The sequence below is a fragment of the Camellia sinensis genome, chromosome 11 (genome assembly GCF_055761805.1).
Source record: "Camellia sinensis isolate YWXY chromosome 11, ASM5576180v1, whole genome shotgun sequence".
NCBI classification, from domain to species: Eukaryota; Viridiplantae; Streptophyta; class Magnoliopsida; order Ericales; family Theaceae; genus Camellia; species Camellia sinensis.
The window spans coordinates 170,867,452-170,889,647 of NC_138971.1; the positions used below are offsets into that span (position 1 = coordinate 170,867,452).

Sequence of the window (22,196 nt, forward strand, 5' to 3'; positions counted from 1 at the left end):
CTATCCGTCTTCCTCGACTTCAGCATCTTCCAGAAGCCCAATATCATCACCAATTCCTTCAAGTAATTTGTCTATGTCTTCACCCAACTCCAACAATCTCACACTCAGCTTCTCTACTTTGCTCTGCTCTTGCCGGAGGCATACAAGCAAATCATTCAATCCTGCCTCACTCTCCTTTTGGGTTTCTTCCCTTGCTTCTGCCTTTACAGCCTCCACATCTGGAATAGGTGTGGCCTCTCCACAATTCAAAGCTTTAATTTCCTTTTCTAGATGGAAATTTGCCTGTTCAAGACTATTATAAGCATCGGACAAGCTTTTCAGATTGGATTCCATCTTACCAGCCAAATTACAGTACATTGAAGCCTCAAATTCAATCTTGGTTCTCTCTGTTTTCAACGTGTCTAGCCATTGTGATACCTCTTGAAGATCTCTATGAAGTGTCTCCAACAGGACTCTTTCTGAGCCCCCACTAGATCTATTCTTAGGCTGGGATGAACCACCCCTACCAATCTTGGCCCGGTCTTCAGCCAAGGTCGCATTGCAACTAAGAGCATCCTTTGAAAAACATAAACAAGCCAAAATATAAGTAAATATATATATATATATATGCAAATAATTTCATGCAACCATACCGTTATCTCAGAGCACTGCTTCTCTGCAAATGATTTTAGCTATTTAACATAGTCTCCATCACTTTCCCCACCCTTTTGTTGCTATTCTGCTGACACTACCGCCACCTTGCTCTTTGGATGACTATAGATATCTACAATGCTCTCTCTAATATCTGCCTTCAAATTCTGGATGAAGTCAACAAACTAAGCATCAAACATCGAAGCAAGCATCAGATGATCCTCATTCTTCAGATCACTCACCTCATTCTCTTCAACATCTTCAATCTCAGCCATATTAGCAGCGGTGGATCTTGTCAATGGTTTCCGGGGCTCAGTCGGTTTTGCAAAAGAAAAAATTATGCTTTTTTGCATCTCCTCAAACTTCAAAAAGTATGATGTGAGCCCCACTTTCTGACTTATGGCATCAACTACGGTAAAAGCATCCTTTCCACTATCACTGGATTTATTATAAATAACACATTCTCTTAATATAACCGCTGCTAACCCCCTTATACACACTGTTGTGGTTGAATTTGATACCAACTGTAGCAGATATGTAAGATGAGGACGTGAATCTAGGAAGCACTGCACCACACTCGGGCAATCTGAAAGCCAAATGACTAGCAGTTTCAAAATAATTGCTTGTACATATGTATTCCCTGATGCATTCAGTTTTCCTTCTTTACTTTTCATGCAAGTAGCAAGAGCAAAGTATTTCACTACACGGTGCAATAATGGCTCTGGGGCTCCTAAAGATGGTGTAGGTTCTTCCAATTCAATTCGTAAAACCTGCAGTAAATTTTACAATAAGATGGGGGGAGGGGGAAATGTTAACAGGTTTAGTATATTATCTGACCCTAAAATGTAAAGATAACTAGTATTCTGAAGCAGTTGTTCTCCATACATTTTCTGACCCTAATAATACTAGAAGAAAAAACAAGGTGAGATTGTATACCCTCTCCTTGCACTGCATATTGTCCTTTAGCACATGAGAAAGAACACTAGCAGCTCTGGAACAAGTCTGTACTCAGAACATTCTCTGGATGAATCTCATAGACAAAGCACCAAGAAAAAAAATAATAACACAAAAAAAAAAAAACTCTTGTTCTGTACGGTCAAGATAAATACTTATGAGCCAAAAGGCATATGGTGTCATGACCCAAAAACTTAAGTAAAAGAAGGGGAAAAAAAGGCCTAAGGATTAGTGGCAGAGGCATGAAAGTCCCGCAGAGGGGGGGGGCACGTGCCCCTCCTCATTTTTTGCAATTCTTTTTTTTTTTTTTTTTGCATATAAGGAAAATAATTAACAAATAAAAAAAATATAAATATAGAAATAACATTTAGAATGATTTCTTAATGACTTTTTTCAAATTACGAAAATAATGATGGTTGTTTTGATTAAAAATGAAGAAACTACAACAAGGCACATTATTATGTATGAAAAATTTATAAAAAAAATTTACTACAACGGTGATATCAAATCGTCACTTACATGTAAACAAATTTAACCCCACTACGAAAATGAGAAATTATTGAATTGTTAATTATATTTGACAAGTAAGATTGACCTTCTATGCATTATTTTACTATTGGATAGTGATACCATATATCGATGATGATGTAGTATCATTATTATTTATATATTATTATATAATCTATCATTAGACATACAAGACTCTTTTGCATTGCTTATAATACACTAGTTATAAGTAACATCATATATTTCCAATTTTGATTTTTCACAAGGTCAATTGTAAAAACAAAAATTTAAAAGCTTTTATATTAAATATTTAAGATTTTGTGCTTAATACTAATTTAAAAATTATAATCTATTGTTATTGATTATGAGAAAGAAAAATTCAAAATTTTAATTACCAAGTGTCCCTTCTGAATTATTTTCCACTGCTAAGGATGACAACATTTAGAGAGAATTTTGCAAGATACTTATTCTAGTTTAAAACAAAAGGCTTCAAAGAGAGTTTATTATGAAAAAATAATTCATTGAGAAAAGATGAACAGGAAAAGCCCTTGGACACCTGGGACATACAACAAAGATCGAAGGCTAAAACCAAAGCAAACAATATCAACAAGAAAAGAGGCCAATTCCTCCTACCCCCTAAAAGGGAAAGGTGCTCTGCAGCAAAGGAAGCACATATTGAGAATTGAGGGTTCAACAGTAATTTCCTACTTATATCGTTCCAAATGCATAAGAATACTCGATGAGGATTAAATACTCCAAACTGACTCGTACCCAACTCATAAAAAAACCTGAGTACAGAATGTCAAAAGACACAACGCAGAACACTATCTAGTTATGCAGAATGGTACCCTCATCTTGAAGAAGAAGAAAAAAAGAATAGAAAAGATGTATGTTATGTGATTATGTTCATGTCTTTAATCTAGAAAGGTAAGATATGAAAAGTACATGCTACCTCCAGGTCACCATCATTTTGACTCAAAGTGAGACCATGTAATAGCATGCTGCCACAAACAAATTCTTCAAAGAATTAATCATCAGAAGCAGGAAGTCCAAACTAAAGTTATAAAAATAAAAAAATAATTAAAAAAAAGAATTGAATAAATGTACACATCTTCCAACCAAGAAACACAATATTCCCTTACACTTCAAAAAAAAAATAATTAAATAAGGAACTGACTGCAAAGCGGAGGACAAACAAAACTTCCAAATGACATGTTCACATCCTCCTCAGAGCATGAGTCGTTGGCTGCGATTGAGGGATTAATGTAGATGCTAGCATTGCTTGACCATCAAGGTTTTTCTGCAACAAATACGATAAATCAACCATTTAAATATAATTAAAAAAATTGGAAAAAGGCAAAAATAGGAAATAATGAAAGAATATATATGATCAGATGCAATTGCATGTATGACCGAGAAATTCAATCTAGTAGGGAAGTTCATGAAGTAAAAAAAATAAGAAAAAAATGAATATGGCCCACACAAACCTCACAAAAGCACTTAAAAACATAGTCTGCTGCTACAAACTCCTGCATGCTGGAAGTCCTCAAGATGATTCGAAGGATAGAATTTAGTGCAGGCTCTACTTGTGGCTCCTCTCCAAGAACTTTGCTTGCCAGGGCATCAATATTCTTAGTACAACTGGAATCAGATCACCGATGCATCTAAATGCCTGATATAAATAAAAAGCTTCTGTGCATGTTAGAAGTCCTAGAAATCCTTTATACAGACTCTGCACCTTTTTAAAATTGGTGATGCATCAGGAAGTTTCTTTTTGTTGGTATATAAGTAAATGGTTGTTAATGATCATACGTTTTATTTCATACAATAATTTTAACATAAAGTTCATTAATAAATAGATCTCTATTCTAAGAAAAAATGAATGAAAGTTAGTAAAACACTTAATTACTTTATTAGTTATTGCTAACACTTAATTACTTTATTAGTTATTGCTAGACTTATACGCCTTAAATAAGCCATTTAGTAATAAGCAGGAAATGGCATTTTCTAGTCAAAAAATAATAATAATAATAATTTTGAGCCCAACTATGCACATGAGGGTATATATTTATTGATATACTTAGCCAGTATTCTAACCTTTTATTTATTTATTTTCTTTAAAAGAAATGGGAAGTTCCTAGTTATACAACTTACTCTAAAGAGCACTGACATAGGAAACTAGTACCAGGTAGGTATTTGAGAACGGTCTCATCTCAGTTGCCCTGGTGGCTTTGCTTTGGTATTATTTATTTATTTATTTTGCATTGATTTTCATTTGTATGTTTGGGATTCATATGCTTGAGAATGGGCCCATCACAATTGGAACCTCAATTCTATCTTGATGGAAATGCAATTCCAACTCGATTCATGCTCTTAACTATGGAATCGCTATTTTAGAGCAGATACATCACCCACAGTAGGCTATTCTTGCAAATAAGTGCCTAAAAGTTCACCATAAGAGAATACTGTCATTTTTTTTACCTATTTATCAAAGCAAAATTCCTAGGAACATCAATCGTTGTCATACAAGATGGGTATTTCATAGATGTACCATTTACTTTACAGCTTTACACACTATCATTTAACGGGATAGACTCACTTGCAATACTCTATTGGAATGGCACAAGCTATATCCAAGTCCATGTTTGTTTTCCGTCAACCAGGAAAAAGAGTATTTGGTGAAACACATCTTCAGAAGGGACTTTGTATTTACTAATGGTCTATCAATTATATTCTCGATTTCCATTAAATATTATAGAACAAGAAATGGAGATGTAATAATCACCAGCTTTTAACATTCTTTGAAATGAGTGACACAACTCAGATTGCACAATCTGCATCACCAGTAAAGCGTACAAGTAATTTAAGTAACCTAGCATCCAAGAGGGTGTTCCTTATGATATCTCATTATAAGGGTATTCTTTAAAACACACACACCCACACACACACAAGAAGAAAAAGAATATTATCTTACCGTACACCGCACAGGAACAGGAGCCCATTGGCTTTCTACTCCTAGCATTAAAAAATGGTCAAAAACTTTTTTCTACAACCAATAATATGCATAGACCAATGAGAGAAATCTTACAAAATTATAAGGTTTTTCAGGTATTCATTGTAGCAGATAACTTATTTTGAAACAAACCTGAACCGAGACTGCTTTATTGGTTAGCCTATTGGCATCTTTTCCAGTGTCAATTTCTGGACCTCCCATTATTAGCAAACCGATGGTCTCTAAAGCACTGAGAAGGTTTATCGTCTACTGGCATCATATTGGTTCAAAGACAACAAAAAATGACCAGTAAGGTTTCAGTGATAACACATACATGTGTATGTCTGTCCACGCACATACATTACAGTTTAAACTACAAGAAGTGAACAAAGTTCTAAAAATCTGAGTGTCTAACCCTCCGTTGGGTGAAACTGTAGCTGCTTCCTCTAAGCTTCAAGATTGATATCAAAGGGTCAAAGCCCATAGTCTCCCTTAGCAATACCTACACCACACCCAGACCATGGTTAGTAGTAGTGAAGGAATGTGTATGCTTCAAAACAAAAATAATAACAAAAGGCCTACAAACCTGATTAGACGCATTGTTACGAATGAGATTGTTCAACAATTCAAGACAGTCCTGTTCAGTGACAACCATGTTAGAGAAATTACCAAGGGCATTAATAATTGGCCATGGCTATCGCCAAAGCTAAAGAAGTGTTTTCCTTTTGACTAGTAGTATAATACATATGACATCAAAGCACTTATTGATAGCATATTTTTATATACGATTAAAATATTTATCATCTTAGGTGTCACGAAAAAGACTAGATGGTTCACACGAGAATTTACAAGGAAACAAGCCATCCAGACAAAGCATGTAGTAAATAAGAGAATTTAAAATAAATGTTATATGACTTCTGATAAAATGAAAGAGGAAAAAGAAATCCATAATCTAATTATTTGTTTATCAGAAAAAGAAATCCACAATCTAATTATTTGTTGTAGAACACCAGAACATTTACATAAATGTTTTCCAGATTTAATGTTGAATACAAATTTTCAAATATGCAAGGTTCCCAACAAATTATGGTAAGTAAAACAAGTAATCCACCATGTAGAGGCACCTGAGTTCACACAAAGTAATCTTAAACAACAAGCACATTGAACTTGAATTGCACCTAGATTGCTAAAAAATAAAATGACAATGGCACAATAAAATGTACATGACACGAGATGGTGCATAAATTGCATATTGCATCTAATAGAAGGCCATGCATTAACAAATGGCTTATCAGCAAAAAGTTATGACTGACGACAGAACTAACATAACACATGTAAATGAATCAATTCAGTAAATCACCTGAACAACAACAACACCTTCCGAACACCCTTCCTCTTTAATAATACTAAAAATCTTCTCAAAAGCACCTTCAAAGACTAGAATCTTTTGAATTTCCTACAATTACAAAGCATATTTCAACCAGTTATTAGTAAGGAAAACAAAATCATGAGTTGATTTTATTTTTGAATAAGAAAGAAAATAAAGAAAAATGACAATGGGAGGTGAAAAATTCACCTTAGCTTCATGGGTCAAGTAAGTGAGAAGTAACAGTGCCTCATTTCGTATAACCTGTAAGACACATTTTTTAGGATCCAATAATATCAGGAACAGCACAAACAGCCAAAAGATTCGGCTTTCTCCTTCCTAGAAAGTTAGATTAAGAAAAGTCCCCAAACAAAAAATTCCAATTATAAACATATTTCACAAACAAGAGAGAAACTCAGTACTAGGGAATTTGAAAGGGAGATTCTTTTCCATTCCGATGTACCAAAAAAAAAGAAGAGAAATTCGCTAAGCTCCTGAAAGTTTCAATTTATCATGCATGTCTATCTAATTTCTTAAGAAGCGGGCTATTACAATCGTTTAGAAAAATAAAATTAAATTGAAATCATAAAAATTAAATAAAGCAAGAAGTCAACCATTTTCGCACCTCACGATCCATTAGCATGTCCATAAGCCGAGTTATTCCACAAGGAATAGTCAGAATGGCTTCCTATAACCTGAGGAGAAACGCAACAATATATTTTTTCCCAGCACAATCTAGTAAATCCAAAAATAAAATATAACATAAAGAAAGCAGCCACAAAAAGAATACCTATTTGTAGAATTCGTAAGAAGAACTGTCAATAGTTGTAGTGTGTAATAGCATATGTAGAAATCCTCCTCCGACTGCCAAGGTACAAGTCAATATATTGTACAGAAATATGCATAATCTAAGCAAATTCAATAAATAAATTGTTCAAGATGGGAACTCTCACCAACAGACTTAGAAGAAGAGAAATGCTTTCTGCTTCTCTAGAAAGCAAATCAATGTTCATCAAAGTTGGTGAACCTCATTCTTCAGAGCTTTTGCCTGCACCACGAACCTTCAAGCATCCAAACCTAATTTTATTATTGTACAGTAAAATGGGGGCAGGAAGTATGGGGAACTTTTTTTATAAAAAAAAATCATACACATAAGAGGAAATGTGGAAGAGACTAACATTTTCCATCTGCAACATTATCTAATAAGAACTGGCAAGTTATTTTTCAAGACACAAGACTTAGTTTTATTGGTCCACTTCCCTTAAAATTTAGTTACAAGTTTCTCTAATAATGTCACTAGTAACCACCATTTGTTCAAGGCAAAGAAAATGTTATTTCTCAAATTAAGTACAAAACCAAAATATAAAACAAACACTAAAATCAATAAAGAATGGACGGAAGCTTTCAAACCATTTCAACATCATCACGCTCTTCCTTCAAGACACTTAAAAGTACCAGAAAGCCTGCAACATAATTTAATGAATTGTATTATACATGATGAGCATGCTCCAAATAATGCCACACTATCCAACAAAAGAGAAGTACAAACCCATTGCCCCAAAAGCTAGCTGGGCAACACGACTTTCTGCTACAACAAATTGAAGTTCAGCAATATCAGTCCTCCTGTCTTCTGCCAGCACACCATTACTTATACGATCGAGCAAGCGTTCAACATAGCTATTCAAATAGGGCATGACGTAGATTAGTTACAACATCCAAATTTGGCAAATATGTATTATGTATAGAAAGAAATAACAATACACTGATGAGTAAATGAACAAATGGTCCAACTTCTTCAATAAAACCAAGTAATGGTTCACAAGAAGTTGGATCAACACATGATAACCATATGTAAAACTCCAAAACGAATCAAGTCGATGATGAAAAATAATTAAACCACAGGCTGTCTTTAGTTGAGGTTGGGATGGAGCAATACCACCAATAGGTGACATTACAAATTTTATGAAATTAAACAAATCTTTTACTATATGGCCTTACTGTTAATTGAATTCCAGCCAGTGCATTATGTGGTGTGCATTGCATAAATATTTTGAGTCATCAACAAAACAAAATCCACCACTATAGCAATAGTTATTATGAACATAAATCAACAATTTACCTATCTTCACTTGAGGCAGAATTCTCACTTCCAAAGACAAGCCCAACAACCCCTTGTACACGATTCTATAAATTAATCACGTGTAAGCATAGGATTAGTTAAATGGCACTTACCATGACAACACATCTGAAAATTGATTCCAAGACATGTATATTATAAACCAAATACACAATAATGAGAAGCTATCAATTGAAAAACTAACTGTGACAAAATCCATATTGAAAGATGACAGTAAACACTGCTGAATAGCAAGCTAATGAGAGAAAATACCTTGTACCCAGACATCAAATCCATCCTTTGATACAAATGGACCACTAAAAGTCAATCAAACCAAAGCTTTCTGAAAAATAACAAAGAAAAAAACCCTCAACGGTGAACAATAAGTGACCAAACTAAACAATTTGATCAAAACTACAAAAGTACAAAGATATCGTTCTACATTACTAAGAAGGATCACACTACGATACAGTTAGCATTCACAGATACACATACATACACACACTCTCAGAGACCAACAAAACGCTTTCCATCATCGACAGCGGTATCGAAATGACCAAAGCAGGTTACTACTCTCTCTCTCTCTCTATCAAATCCAATTCAGTCCCCAATTCGTATGGCAGCAAATCAATTTGCTTTTTGTTTCTTAGGGGTTATTGCTAATATATATGTATATATTTTTCAGATTTGGTTAACAATCTGGGTACAATTGCAAGGTCTGGGACTAAGGAATTTATGGAGGCATTGCAAGCAGGAGCCGATGTGAGCATAATGGGCAATTCGGTTTTGGTTTCTACTCGGCTTATCTTGTTGCAAATAAGGTTATAGTCACAACTAAGCACAACAATGATGAGCAGTACATTTGGGAATCACAAGCTGGTGGCTCATTCACCGTCACTAGGGACGTCAATGGAGAGCAACTGGGCAGAGGAACCAAAATCACTCTCTTCCTCAAGGACGATCAGGTAAGAGTCCTATTCAATTATGTTTGATTGATGGTTGAGATGCTTAAATCAATATAACACTTTACGGAACAATGAGAATGTCTACTTGTATTTTTCTTTTCAATTTTTTTTTTCTCCGACCAATTGAAGTGGAATCAGTAGTGGCTCTGCTCTTTGGCAATTGAACACCTTGAATTTCTTTTCAAATGTTCAACAAGTTCACCCATTGCAATTTTGAACACCAATTCATTCCTACTTTGAACACCTAGCAGTGAGCTTCTTGAATTAATAAACAAATAAATAAATCATGTAGGAGCAGCGGCACTTGAGTCCGCTGATTTTGTTTTTGTTTTTTCTAATGTATGTGGTACATTTTGTTCAAAAAATGTACTGTACACAAAAAATCAATGGCTAGGATTGAGCCACATCATTAAAAGTGACCTGCTAAACAGGTCACTTTTTATAGTTATGAGCTAAAATCATATTTCTTCATAACTATAATCAAATTGATCATAACTTAGTCATAACCACATCTCATAACCAATACCATTTTGTTCATAACTAATATCACATATTTCATAACCACATCTCATAACCAACATCATTTTGTTCATAACTAATATCACATATTTCATAATCATAATAACATATCTCATAACCAACACCACTTTGATCATAACAAATATCACATATCTCATAACTACTATACCCACATAAATCATAACCACATCTCATAACTAGTCCCTTTAAGTCATAACCAACATCACATATCTCATAACCACTATTCACATATGTCGTAACCAACACCTTTTTGTCATAACCAATATCACATATCTTATAACCACTAATCACATATGTTATAATTAACACCTTTTTGGTCATAACCACACCACTTTGATCATAACCAACATCACATATCTCATAACTACTAATCACATATCTAATAACTAACATCACATATCTCATAACCACTAGTCACATAACTAATATCTCATAACTAATAACCATTAATACATATAGCATAACTACACCCTTTGACACCACTTTGCTCATAACCATTACCGACATATCTCATAACCACTAACACATATAGCATAACCAAACACCCTTTAACATCACTTTGCTCATAACAATTACCCACATATCTCATAACCACTAACACATATAAGATAACCAAACACCCTTTGACACCACTTTGCTCATAACCATTACCCACATATCTCATAACCACTAACACATATAGCATAACCAAACACCCTTTGACACCACTTTACTTATAACCAATATCTCATAACTCATAACCATTAATACATATAGCATAACACACCCTTTGACACCACTTTGCTCATAACCATTATCCACATATCTCATAACCACTAACACATATAGCATAACTAAACACCCTTTGACACTACTTTGCTCATAATCATTACCCACATATCTCATAAACACTAACACATATAGCATAACCAAACACCCTTTGATACTACTTTGCTCATAACCATTACCCACATATCTCATAACCACTAACACATATAGCATAACCAAACACCCTTTGACACCACTTTGCTCATAACCATTACTCACATATCTCATAACCACTAACACATATAGCATAACCAAACACCCTTTGACACCACTTTGCTCATAACTATTACCCATATATCTTATAACTACTAACACATATAGTATAACCAAACACCCTTTGACACCACTTTGCTCATAACCATTACCCACATATCTCATAACCAACATCACATATATCATAACTACTAATCACATATCTCATAACCAAACACTCTTTGACTTATAACTATACCACTCTGCTCATAACCAAAATCACATATCTGATAATCACTAATCATATATCTCATTACCTTTACCCACATATGTTATAACCACATCTCATAACCAGCACCTTTTGTTTTATAATCAATATCACATATATCATAACCACTAATCATATATCTCATAACCACTACCCACATATAGGGGTGTAAATTTGGCCTATGAGCTCGCGGCACACCCCAAGTCCGCTCGTGCCCTGGGTAGGCCGAACTAGGCTCGAACCTAAACCCAACCTAAGATATGTGTTCTAGAGCCCGGCCCGACCCTGGTGTTATGGAGTGTGACCCATCCCATGAGCTCGCCCCGAAATTTTCTTCCCCATCTGGCTCGACTCAACCCCAATGGCTCCTTCCCCCCTTGTCAGTGCAATGGTCAAAAATTTAAATCAAAACAATTTGAAAGAGTCATATAACCGTTAATTCTACCAACAATCAATTTATTATTTTTTTTATATGTATAAATTAACTCCTCCCTCCTAAGTCCTATAAATACCACCCCTCTCACATTTTATTTCTCACAAACAAATCTGTCTCTCAAACTCTCATTCTCTATAAACTCTAAACTCTCTCAATTAATTTTGAATTGTTACCCTAAGTGACAATTGCAATTGATCACGTATCTTTATTTTAGCTTTATTTTTAGTCACGGTATCTTCATTAAAGATAATAGAAATAATAATATACAAACGATATACTTTTTAAAATATCTATATACACTTATAGACATATATATATATATATATATTAACTAAATTTTAATAAAAATATGCTGAAAAAAATTATCTATGACGTGATTTTATTTTGTTGTACTAAATAATTTTTCTCCTAAATTTTTTTCCCAACTATTCTTCATTTTTTTCTCCACTCAATTTTATTTCCCTTGATTTGTCCTAGTTGTGCCTGAGCTCTCTTTACTTCTTAATCAGACTTCTCTGTTTCGCTGAAATCATCGAATGACCATCGTTGATAGTTCTTCCTCACTGGATTCTTCTTCTCTATACTCTTGTGTCTCTGCAATAGATCCTTGAACTTGTCACTATTTTCTCTGTCTATTTCAACACTATTCATTCTAGTGATAGTTCTCTATCTAGTAAATGCATTTATCTCGAAACTCTAGCTCTTTCACATTAATATGTCATACATATAAAACCTGTGGCCGTAGTTATGATTTTATCAATTTGTGCATATGTTATAGAACTGTTGAAAAATGAATATTACGCATTTTGTTGTACCGTTCTGCTATCTCAGCTCTCTTCATCCGTCAAACATCTCTCTCGTTCCTTACTGTCACTGTAGATATCTCCAATGTTCCTTATCGGAAACAACACCATCTTTGACATTATTTTCACAGACGATAAGTCCGTTCAGTCTCTCTTTCTCATATTCCCTTTCCTTTCGCTCTATTGGTTAATCTTCTCTAACTCTCATTTTTTGTTCCATGGCTTAAGTCGTGGATTAAATTATTTAATTATTGTCATTACATTCTGTGTTTATCTGTTCCATGGCTTAAGTCGTGGTTTATAAATGGTTGCCTCAGTTTATAAATTTGATAAATGAGTTTACGTTTTCAATTTTCAATTTTTTTTTTCAAATAATTTTTTTAACTAATCTTTTTTTTCAATTAATTTTTTTTCACATATTTTTTTCCCAATTAAATTTTTTTCAATTATTTTTTTAATTATTTTTTTTTCAATTAATTTTTTTTGAAATAATTTTTTTTTCAATTAATTTTTTACCAAATATTTTTTTCCCCATTAATTTTTTTTTTTCAATTATTTTAAATTAATTTTTTTTTCAATTATAATGTGTGTGCTCCCATTGTCATAAATAATAAATATAAATATAAATATTTTAGGCTTGAACAAATATATTTTTTAGTTTATGTTTTTAAATTTTTTTAAACATTTTGTTCAACCAAACGCGTTTGTAATTTATGTTTTTCTAAAAATAAACAAAAACCAATTTATTGTTTTTGTAAACATAAACGAAAAACGTAAAAGTTACCAAACGCTACCTAAAATTTTGTCTATTATGTTTACACCAATTTATGGTGTGATTATACATTTTGTAGTTAATGAGTAAAATACCTTTTTTTTATTATTAATTTTACTTAATAAAAATAGATGGGGATTTATATTAAAAAAAAATTTGAGTGTAAATTGATAAAATTATAAATTAATAATTTATTTTATTATAAGACTCATTAATTGATTTTTTTATTATGATTATTACATAATTTCCCCCAAATAATTTCCTCCCAAAATTTGGAAGTGAAAATCAAAATTCCCTCCTTCCATGACAAATCCCTCAGACTCCCAAACGTCTTCAAAAATTTCTCTCTCTCTCTCTCGGTCGTTGCCACTGCCTTTGCCACTGCCGAGACCTGTTTTACTTTCGCCGCCGCATCCTCCACCACGGAGAAAAGCTCCCAAAGCTGTTGACGAAGATCTCTATAGGATCTCGCCGGAACTCCTCCTCGCCAAGCACCGAAGAGTGAGTTTATTCCTCTGCGCTTTTCTTTTCCTTGTTTTAGCAAGCTACATGCCTCAATGTATGTCTCTCTCTCTCTCACTCGCTCTGCAACTTGTTTCTCTTCCTTTCTCTGTCTCCATTCTATGAAACCCTAGACCGAAATCCCCTTCTTCGAAACTGCCCCTTTCACCTTTGTGAACTCACTGGGTTGGTTTATAAAATTAGGAAAATATGATTTGAATAGGTTTAGGTTTTTTATGTTTGTTAGTTGTGTTGATTCCATATATATATATATATACTTGAAATTTGGCTTGTGTGTGAGATCTGATGTGTGGGTAATTGAATTTTGTACTCATGTAACAGATATAAGACTAATTTTTTATTTGAAATCTGTTTATTTGATCCATTTGAGTGTAAAGTCCATTTGTTTAACTAGTTAAATAAGCCTTTTGATCCATTTGTTTTTTCTGTTTTAAAAAAATGGTACACCCAGTTTAGTCCCAATTGGATAGAGGTCTTGAATAATTTTGTTTATCTAGCTTTCTCAAATTATATTTAACTCTTTGTATCGCCTTGATGCTTTTTTAATAAAGTTTGATTATTTATCCAAAAAAAAAAACATTATATTTAACTCTTTACTTCCAAACAAAAATTCTTCTAATGATACTGATTTTAATCTGTGCAGATCAAGGATAAAACTGGTGAGCAAATAGGTGAAACTGAAGGTATGATGTGTGATTAAAAAGAAGTTTTTCTTAATGTTAGATGGCATTTATGAAAATTTGCTTTTGATCTGTTACTGCTGCATGCTGTTTCAATGGTGATTTTATTTTGATGGGAAAACATGACAACCATCTGAATAGTATGATAGCTGACCTAGAATTATCATGAAGAAAAAATTATCTGAATTGATAGTGTTTTCCTGTTTCAAGCTAATAAACTACCATAACTACATTTAATCCCAAACAATTGCCCGATTTTGAGTAGTAGTCCCCCCATTCACAAATATAAATAAAAATCTTATGAACAATGTAAGTTGTTCTAACTTATTGAACTTAACTTACAGGGAAGTGTAGTGTTAAGAGCTATATCATTTCAAAAAATGTGGTATGGACATATCATTTCATGATCCTTTTGGCTATTATGAAGTTTCAGTGTTTCATTTGTCTTTGGAATTTCAAAATGATGCAATGAAGAACCTAGTGACTAAAAGTTACACTCTGCTAAAGCTAAGCTTGATTTAGTGACACAAACAAAATGCAAATTTGTTTTGGAGAATAGAAAGGTTCATATATTAAATTTTGATTTCTATAGCTTGAGTGGATGTACATAGATGCTAAGGGTAGAGTGTTTGTTTTTTTATTTTTTATGTCATTGTTATTACTGTTTATATTTTTACTGACCTTTAAGTGTTTTGAATTGCCTAAAGAGTCAATGTTGCTATTCAGAGAGAACTTCACAAACCCGAGTCTGATTGTTCTTGCATACATCTGGAGTTCGATGTATTTTTTCCTTTTATTTTTTGGTTGTGTTTGTTGTTTGATTTTGGTTTAGAAATAATCATGCAATGTTTGCCTAAATTTAGTCAATATATTGAAATAGCAGTAAAGTTTTATCCATATTATTGCTATTTTTCAGCTTTATTACAAGTCCATTTGAGTGTAACTTATTTAACTACTAAACTGGGTGTATCAATTTGAGTGTAAAGTCCATGTTTTTCTGTGGTAGAATCATAGGGGGAATTGTAGTATCAAAAATCAAGTGCATAGTAATTTTTCAAAATTTTATATAATTCTGTTTATGATGACATGATAAATATATGAATATTTGCACAAATTTGCATGATTTATCATGAAGATGACTTCCAAAATGTTGGAAACTAGACTAATAAGTTCAAAGAGTGACAAAGATACAAAGTACCCACCTTTTCCATCAAAGAATAACAAACAGCCCCAAAATATGGAAACTTGTCAACTAGTGGTTTGAAAATTAATCTGAAAACTCCCATGAATCCAATATTTTGACCTAGATGAAAATATATACGAAAAAATATTAAAGTGGCATCTTATGGTAAAATTCCAATAACCGAACATTCTTTACTTTATATCATGTTATCAAATTTTTTAGTCACCTATTATTCTTCAGAGAGAGTGAAAGAGAACACATTGATTATCTATAAAATAAGTATTAGAAGTACTATATACACAAAAAATAAATAAATAAATAAAAAGTGCAAATAAAATAAATTTCAGAGTAGTTTTGTGATAGTTTTGCTACTAGGAAAAAGTTTTATTGATATAAGTTGAAGATCACCTGTATAGGTAATCCAATGCCGACTCTAGCATCAAGTATGATACTTTCCATCCCATTGCATTTTCAATTCCATCGTGATTCCCTTAGCATCGCTTTCAATAATTGGAACCCCTAAAAAGATCAACAATTTTCTATCAATAACTTAAAAAAGATTAAAAATAAAATAAAATTGATGGTCCAAATAAATTTAAATTATTTCTTTCAATTCTTGTGTCTATTCTTGAAGATGATTGGCTCTACCTCTGGCTATAATAATTCCATAAAGTGAAAAATAAAATATATATATATATATATTTTTGAAGATTAAAGAAACAGAAGTTGTGGAGTGAATTCTGGCTTGCTAATGTGCAATAACTTTAGACCAATCCAATCTGATAGGCCATTCTTTTCTCATTTGATTTTCTCAGAAGAATGTAATTGTAAATTGAGAAGTACAATTCTTTCCAAAATCTATGAAAGCATTGGGATAAAAATTAGTTAAACTTCCTTATTTAACTAGTTAAAAATTAGTTAAACTTCCTCATCAAAGATCAAACAGAAATCAAACAAACCTGTGAATTGTGCAGCCACAGTACCAAGAGTCAACTTTGAAAACTTGAGAGATGATAAGATAACTGATCTATATTGTTCGAGAATTGGCTTAGCAGAACTTCGAATTAGCTCTGATGCTGCCTATGCCACCATGTGTCAAAAATGAAGTAATTTAAGTAAAAATAAAATAAAATGCTTTCATTATCATCACATTGAATCCAGCAACAAATAAAAGGGTAAACTACCAATATGTCCTAATAGCTGTCACTATTAGCATCATCAATGATCTTCATTGATATAGGGTGTGGTTCACATCACATCAAACTAAATCTATATCAAACATTCAAATTCTATGAACTTTTCTACGTAAAAATAATTTATGTTAAGCAAGAATTATAATCAAAGCCATAGTTGTTGTCATTTATAATTACTCACTTTATGATATATAACTTCATGTAAGTATAACATATGGATTGATGTTGGCTCAAATCATTTGGAAAATACACTCCCACATTTTTATTATATTTTGAATTTTTTTGGAAAATAATAAACTAGCACAAAAGAAGAATAAAATTATGTGAATGTGCTTTGCTTTCTATAACGTTGAAACCATCATATTTCCTTAATGTTATGTTTGGATCATGGATTTAGCTAGGGATTTGGAAATGGAAAGGGAAAAGGAAAGGGAAAAGGTGTGTTGAATGTAATTATAGTTCATTGACATTTCACCCACATTTTTCCATTTCCTTTTCAAATTTCTACTTTTATCCATGATCCAAACACAACATAAAAGTTCTATCAAGATCAGAAAATCCAATAAAAATAATCCAAATCCAGTAGTCCAATAGTTCAATAGGCCGGATACAAAGTTTTCAAAAAAAATAATCCAATAGTCCATCCATTTAGAAGCTACATAACTTCACCTTTAACACAGGAAACTACCAGGAAATTAACCAAGTTATGATCTATCAAATAATCCAATAGTTCATCCAATCAAATAATTTCTTTTTTGTATATATTTTTATTTAATTTTTTGTTGAAGTGGTCAAACGGTTGGTTGTGGAACATTTGTTTAAGTGTTTATTTATGTAATGGTTATTGAGACTTTGAACAAAGGTAGTAGACTTTCATCTCTATTATTGTTTATGCAGTTTGTTAATGTCAAAAGATGTGCAAAATAATATTTTTAGTACATAGATTCTTTCTTTTCTCCCCACAATCATTAATTTCCTTACGTATTGTCTTTTTTACTAACTCTATTTCAATGTTCTGTTTTTGTTTGTCATAGGTCCTCAATTTCTCCATCTTAACGTAGAAGTAAAGCTATACCTCCTCCATCCCTTCCTCTCTAGCGGTTGCATTAGCAGGTGTGTTTTTTAATTTATTTGCTTTTAATTAATATGTCTTTTTTTATTTATTTGTTTATTTTAGTTGATAACAAGGCATTGGCAGGTGTGCTATTTTATTTGTTTGTGCTGTCTTTTTTTATTTATTTGTTTATTTTAATTGATAGCAGCCTAGCAGGGTACTAGCTAGTGTGCTATTTTATTTATTTGTGCTGTCTTTTTTTATGTATTTGTTTATTTTAGTTGATAGCAGGGCACTGACGGGTGTGCTATTTTATTTATTTGTTTCATGTTAATTGATAGTAGGCTAATTGCTTCTGTTTTTTTGAATTTATTTGCTTTGAATTGATAGCAGGGCACTGGCAGTTGTGCTTTTATTTTGTTTGTTTATTTTAATTGATAGTAGGATACTTGCGGGTGTACTGTCATTTTTTTAGAGGGAGATGATGTCACAAGAGAAAGATTGAATTCATTTTTGGTTGAACTCAAATTTGCTTTTGTTTCTGTTTTTTTGTTTTCAAATTATTACCTATTCTACAATTTGTTGTTGATTTACTTGTGTGTGTGTGTGTGTGTGGGGAAAACTTTTATTTATGATGGACATCACCCTTTAGCAAGTTTCGCCCCTCTCTCTCTATATGTATGTGTGTATTCTTTCTCAATTTGATCATTGTTGTTGCCTCTATCAGGTAAAGCTTGAATGACTATAATGACTGTAGGTTAGACAAATGCCTATTTTTTTGAATTAAATTGTTGGTCATAGATTTCAAAGCACTGTTGACTATGCCTTTTCTGTTTTGACTTTTTTTTTTGCTAATTTTGTTTTGGTCAAAGTAGTTTGTGGCCCTTTCAAGAGTTTCATATGACAAATTTGAGTATGGACTTATTGACAGTGTCCAATAAAGCATCTTATCTAATTGTTCCTCTTTGGCACCTGTCACTCTCGGCAGAAAATACCAAATGTGATTTAAATAATTTATGGGTTTTAGATAACAAGTTTTGTCTTTGAGTTTTGCCATTTTCATTTGCTTTGAGATTCTGTACTCTTAAAAGGAGTAGTGTGCATTAGAGCTATCCTCCATACAATTTTTTCTCTAATTTTTACGAATTATGGGCAACTTTCTCATGTCCATCCTGGTTTAAAATTTTTCTTATTGCTAGCTACTTCATTTCTTTATGAAATTTCTGGCAATGTTGGTTTACTTGAAATATGCATGAAAAACCATGGACAAAGTCATTCAATAGAAAAGAGTCCAGCTGCATGCAATAAATCATAGCTCCTTGGGCAAAGATGTGAATGACATAAGGATGCGGATATGTCTCCTCTCCAGTTCAGTTGAGTCATGCTGTTTAGTCTAGAGGATAAATTATTTTTCATCAAAGAAATTTGTGAAATATAATGGCTGGTTTTAAGGCTAAGTTGGTATTGAAACTTGGTGCTAATGAGTTTCTGCTAAAGCAATATAGTGGTTATAGATTGGAGCTTTAGAACATGGTGTTGCATTTGTTTCTTTTTAACTGTAGAAATAAAAATTTGGTTTGAATTTTAAGGTTTGTTAGATGGTGTTTAAAAGATAGATGGCAGAAATTTATAGATTGGAGCTTCTAAGGTATATTTGTTTTTCTAAAAAAAATTTTTGGGGGGTTAATATGTTAATGCCTTCTGTTTGGAAAGAAAAAAAAATTTCTTGTATTGGTTGGTTGGTTCCTAATGTTGCAGGTCATATTGTCCATTTGAATATCACAAATGAACTGCTTCCTTACAGTTATGAATACTTTGTTAGAATAATGAGGAGTGGGTGAGAGAATTTTTTCTTCTTTTCCCAATCTATTCAATTTTATTAAATTGTTCATATAGTTAACTAGGTGAGAAACAGAATGAGTTGAGTAAAAAAGAAGTCTTGTTCGATATGGATTTTTGACATCAGTTAGTTTAGGTAATGAATTTTTTTAAGACTTTAACAAGTTTTACACTTGGCTTACCATTTGTATACTTGATTAATTTCACCGAAAAAAATTAGATTACAAGCATGAGAACACACATTCAAGTCAAAGAGAAACCATTTTGTTCCTCCCTTGTTTTTCTGATCTCTACTAGTATGAATGAACCATTTTGATTATTTTCTTTCCTTTCCTTTGTTTTGATTGGTAGATTTCTATAAATCAATTTTATTAATCTTCAGTCAGACAAATGATAGTTTTTTTTTTTTTTTTGGTGGTGTGTGTGTATAATTGAAAGTAGCAAATATATATATGCACAAACATGTATACACACATCAAAGGGTTGGTCTTTTCTGTAACTGATTTCATGCATTGACTGTATATTGTAGTTGAAGATTTGAGAACCTGATTCTTGGGGGGGGGGGGGAAGACAACGGATTGACCTTCCAATGGGGTCCTTCTAGACATTTTGATTATTTAAGTTGATGTCAATACCTCCAGGTGGTGGGAGTTTGGCTGGCTAGTTATTGGTTTCTCACTTGGGTAGGGTATCCCAGGAAGCATCATAAAGAACAATTTATGGATATAGGCATTGATCATGGCTTGCAACTTTCAGTTGGTAGCACATTTTTCTTTTTTCCACTTCTATGTTCTTTCTTCTTTTTCTTTTTAATTTTTAGCAAAATATCATGTGTTAATGACTCAATTGACCAACCCTTATTGGATCATTGAGTGCATATACTTATTGCACATTGTTTTGTTGTTATAGGGTGATCACGACGTGTGTTCAATGTTAACTATTCTGACTGAAGATTTTTGTTTAATTCTTCAGAAACCACAGTTCAAGATGAACAATAGTGTGTTGGATAGGACATTTTTTTTTTAGCAACACATGTAGGTGGTTTCTAGAGCTGTTATTTTCCTCTGGGGTTTCTCATAGCTGGGTTACAAGTGCATTAAGTATGCAGGGTGTGCAATGAGCATACAAACTACTAGGGGGTCTAATCGTGTTTTTATTTCAATGTCTGTTCGTATCTGTGTTTTTGTTTTTGTGTTCGCTTGCATGCATTTGTTGACATTTTTACCACTTTGAGCTTAATTTAAAACAGGAGAATATTTAGATTTAAATGAAAAGGGTAGCACTAGGTAAAAACAATGGATTGATTAGTTTGTATCAAACATGTCCTGTGATTAACTCTGGTTCTTGTTGGCATTAATGCTAGTGATGCATGGTATTCCTACAATCTTTTGACATCTTCTGTTATCCGTGTTGCTTATTCCGTGCTTTTTTTTGGCAGAGAAACAGCTCAGACTGGTGGGACTCCAGGTATCTGAGCAACTTATTGAAAATTGATTTCTTTTGATATGCCTGTCCATATTTCCTTTCAATGCAAGCTTCCATTAATATTGCTGCAAATTTCAGGAACACAAAACAATATGGGACTGGAGTTGTTGATGAATGTGTTTGGTGGACTCGGAGCTGGTGGCTTAAATCTTCCAAATACACCTGATGGTAAGAACTTCATCGCATTTCTATGTAAAGTTTTTCTGATAAGCTTGCCTTTTGGCCCTTTGTTGAAAGCAAATATGTCTTTGTTTTTCATAGTGCCTCCAGAAGAGCTTTATGCTACTCAACTGTCACAGCTTCAAGAAATGGGTTTCTTTGATACCCAAGAGAATATTAGGGCACCACGTGCCACCTCAGGAAATGTTCATGCTGCTGTGGAGCGACTTTTAGGGAACCCTGGCACATAGTCAGTACACCTATTTTGAAATTTAATCAAAGATTCAGTTGGGCATGTAAAAGTTATCTATTTGGACCAGTGTCTCATAAAAGACAAAAGATGTGTTGGCACTTTCAATTCCATTTTTGGCTGTGTGAATAAGGAAGTACACACTTCCATGGTAAGAGGCGAACTTGGTGGACAAAGGCTTTTTCTTTACCAGGCAAACATGCCCACTCTCTCTCTCTCTCTGTGTGCTTTTTCTTTACCAGGCAAACATGCCCACTCTCTCTCTCTCTCTGTGTGCTAGTGCGCTGATGTACATACACATTTAAGTAATTCTTCTGTGAAATATTTTCAGATTTTATGGATATTAAAGGATGTCGTGATGCAATTCTTGTCCTGTTCCATTTTGATATTTAGTTGAACAGCATTTGTTTTGGGAAGTTCATGGTTTTTGTTTAGAGTTCAGAGTACTATCAACGGTAGTCCTAACATGCACCGGTGGATTGA

At 33.0% G+C, this 22,196-nt stretch overlaps 1 pseudogene; it reads right to left on the reverse strand.

Annotated features, from left to right (window-relative positions):
- LOC114257411 (golgin candidate 6-like) lies at positions 1-8,894 on the reverse strand (annotated as a pseudogene).
- Positions 8,895-22,196: the final 13,302 nt, after the last annotated feature.